General features: G+C 61.3%; 1 protein-coding gene across 1 annotated transcript in view; it reads left to right on the top strand.

The window, feature by feature from the left end:
* Positions 1 to 3,635, top strand: part of RAX2 (retina and anterior neural fold homeobox 2) — a 9,308-nt gene continuing 5,673 nt past the window's right edge. The window contains exons 1-2 of the mRNA XM_008639199.2: positions 1 to 1,828; positions 3,182 to 3,208. The gene's annotated coding sequence lies outside the window, so the exon portion shown is untranslated. The remainder of the gene's footprint in view (positions 1,829 to 3,181; positions 3,209 to 3,635) is intronic.

Raw genomic sequence — 3,635 nt, 5'->3', positions numbered from 1 at the left:
CCCCAGGGATGTCCCCAGTACCCCCACAGGCAGCACCTCCCTGCTCTCCCCTGCACTCTCTTGCATCTCTGCATGGCATGGGGGTGTCCTCCCATCCCCAGGGGCTGCATGGCCTGCCTGTACGTCACACCATCCCTGGTGTGTGGCCTTGCCATCCCCGGGGCAGTGCCAGCCTGTCCCTGGGGTGGTGGCACACTGTCCCCAGGGTGGTGACGTGCCATCCCCAAGACAACATCACACTGTCCTGTGTCACCCTGAAGAGGTGTCAGACAGGGCAGGTGAAGCTGCACAACCCCAGTGGGGGACAATGGGATGGCCTTGGGGCCCACACCAGGACACAGAGGGGGCTGCGGGGTCTTGCCAACAGCAGCTCTGGTGGGGATGGCACAGATCCACTCAGGGGCCAGCAGCCACCTGGCACAGGGTGCTGGGGTCCAAAACCCCCGCAGTGGCATTTGCCATCTGAAAGGGGAACTGTGGCAAGGAGGGGAAGGGAGTGGGAGGAAGCCTAGACAGGCCCGGGGGCGGCAGCGGCTGCAGGTGGCAGGAAGATGGTTTTGGGAGAAAGTAAAAGTGAGCAAAGAAAGAAAAGGGCAAAATCCACCCCACAGGAGAGGGGCTGTGGGCAGCACCAAGCAATCCCCCAGCACAGCCCAGGACCCCCACCATGATGCCTCCATCATTCTTCAGGGCCCAGGGGCAGCAGTGGGAGTGGGGAGGAGAGGGATGGTAGTCTGCCCCTCAGCCCAGCTGCCTTTGTCCCATGCCCCTTAGGGCCCATGGGCAGCCCCCAGGGATTGTGCCCTTGGCTGGATCCCACAGCTGGTCCCCACAGGGTGTTCCCATGCCTGGCCCCGGTGCTCAGTCCCATGTCCATGACTCATCCCCATGGCTGCTCCCCACACTTGGCCCGCCTTCCTGGTCCCCCGCTCTGGTCCCCATGAGTGTTCCCCCTGCCTGGTCTTCATACCAGGTCTCCAAGGGTGTTCAGGCGGCCTGGTCTCTGTGGCTGGTCCTCACACAGGGGCCCCCAGCCACACCTCAGAGCAGGTCCCCAGACCGTGTCCACACCCTGGGTCCTCACAACTGGACCCCATACCTGGTCCCCATTCCTGTCCCCACACCTGTTCCCATCTCTGCTCCCCACCTGGGCAGGGCTCTGCAGGCAGCATCACTGGGAGCCACAGGGCCACCCACACTGTCACAGGGCCACCCTCAGGCTCGCCATCCCTATCCAGGGGGGATAACACCCACCACCGCAGCATCCCCATCCCACCGAGGCTTGGGGTGCCTGGCCCAGACCCCATCCCTGGGGCAGAGCCTCCGCAGCCCAAGGAAATCCTGCCCCCTCCCCCTCCATCCTTTCTTCTCCGCTCCCCCTGTTTCTAATTCTTTCTCCTCGCCCGTAATGAGGGGATTACACGGCAAACTCCAGCAGGACGCCTTTGTGGGGAGACAATCTGAGTGGGGAAGGCAGTTCGGGGCTTTGTCCGCCGCTGCCCCCCCGGACCCGTGCTGGGGGGACATTTAGAGCAATTACTTGTCCAGAAAGTAACTGTCAATCATTCTTAAAGGGGAAGGCCTCCAATTAATAACCTCGTCTTAATCCTTTGGACTCATTTCCAATCTGCGGTGCCTTGGTGACATCTGCAACACTAAATAAAGATTCTCCCGAGCCTTAGCACGGCGGTTCTGTGACAAATAAGAAGACTAGAGGCAACTTTGGCTGCCAAAGCTGCGAGATTGGTGAGGTTGAGCCGCTTGTTTGGTTCCCGGGAGGGACCAGCAAAGTTAAATACTCCTGGAAAAGCCGAGTTGGGCCCAGCAGGTAACGCCGTTTTTTTCCAATTCGGGACAAAGCGCTGAGGGAAGATGCTGAGAAAGGGAGTGGGTGTCCCCAGGGTGTGCCTGGGGTTGGTGCTGGGGACGGGACTGGCACCTTTTCCTGGGGACTCAGAAGCGGGTGCGGGCGCCCGCCAGTGTCACTGGCCCCGAATCACACAGGGCCAGGGGCAGGAGCCACCCATGCTCCTACCGCCCATACCAGGCAGCTTGAGCCCAGGGAACCAAACCCTGGCACCCAGATGGGCTTCCAAAGGCAAAGAACAGGGTGCCAGTGGAAGCGGGGGCTGTCCCTGGGCTGTTTCCTCCACATCCCCTGCGGCCACTTGTCCTCACTGATGTTCTGCTGCTTTGCAGTACTGAGGAAGTGAGGTTTTTTACTCACTTTGACCAGGGCTCAGTGTCGTTTCTGTTGCTTTTTTGGGCGTCTTTACCAACAGCTGTCCCCTCCCCCTGGCTAGCAGCCCCCACAGGAAAACCATGGGCTGATGCATCAGGGAGAGAGGGGGGGAACAACTCTCCTGAGGTGTTGGGTCCTAATGGTTGCCAGCGCAGGTTTGCAGCTTAAGGGCTTAAACCCAAAAATTGCTGCCAGCATGACAGTGGCTGCAGGAAGATGTCCTTCGGGAGCCGGAGTTTAGCAGTGCCCCCGCCCCCAGCTCAGTGTGGCCCGTTTCCAGGCAGGATTCCCAAACACTGGTGGGAAAGGCTTGGGATTTCTGAGGCCAGTCCCTGGAGGATGGGGAATATGGGGTGGTTGGTGCTGATATCCTCCCAGCCTGATCTGTAATGGTCCCCCCTTCCCCACTCAGGGACATCTGTGCCCCTGACCAGGCTGAGGCAGATTGGGGTGGGGGTCCAGCCCTTGGCCCCATCCCGCAGGGTCCGGTGCTGCCGCCCTGCTGCTGGGTCACTGCTGCTCTGGTGTTTTGCTGGTTTTGGCTCATCTGTGCTCCCAGGTCGGAGTTTGCTGCTCCCTGGGGAGTTTTTGCGTCCTTTGCTTTCTGATGGGGTCGGGGCTGAACCATGGGGCTCCATCTCTGCATCTCATCCTTGTCCCCCCACCATTGCCTCACCTCTTCTCTCCTCCTGCTTCCCCCATCTTATCCCCAGCCCCCCCAGCCTCTCTCACTCATCCCCCCCAGGGCCCATCTCACCCATTCCCATTGCCCCAGCTCCTTCCAGCTCCCCCCCCCCCCAGCTCGGGCTCCCCCCCATTCCTCCCTCGGCCCGCGGGCAGGGCAGACAGGGATCCTGATGGGATGCTGGGTCCCTTGGGGGGTCTGTGCCCCAGGAAGGTGCTCTGGGTGCTCAGCCCCCTTCTCTCCTCTCCTTGCAGGTGTGGAGCTGCACAAATGAGAAGCAGGTAAGTGCGAGCAGGATGGCAGTGGGGGACCCCATCCCCTCCCTGTGTTCCCAGCCCCAGGACACACTGTGATGCCCACACAGTGATCACAGGGTCCCTGTTCCCCCCAGCCCCCCCCCACCTCTGCCTCAGGGCACCCCAGGGTACAGCACCCAACACCTCTGTCCTGACTTGCAGCTCCCCTGAAGCTCCCTGAGACTGCTGGGCTGGACCCAGAGCCCCCAGGGCTACAGACACCCTGTGAGGGGCCGTGGGGCTTCGGGGGGGCTTGCAGCTCCCAAAGGCACACATGCCGTGCTGCACTCACACTGCACACACACTGCACACACTGCACACACTGCACATGCTGCACACACACTGCACTCACTGCACTCACTCACTGCACACACACTGCACACTCACTGCACACACTCCACTCACACTCCAC

The sequence above is a fragment of the Corvus brachyrhynchos genome, unplaced genomic scaffold, assembly GCF_000691975.1.
Source record: "Corvus brachyrhynchos isolate BGI_N302 unplaced genomic scaffold, ASM69197v1 scaffold130, whole genome shotgun sequence".
In the NCBI taxonomy this organism is placed as follows: domain Eukaryota; kingdom Metazoa; phylum Chordata; class Aves; order Passeriformes; family Corvidae; genus Corvus; species Corvus brachyrhynchos.
The sequence above is the reverse complement of the archived record's forward strand: the minus strand, read 5'-3'. Positions and strand labels throughout refer to the sequence as shown.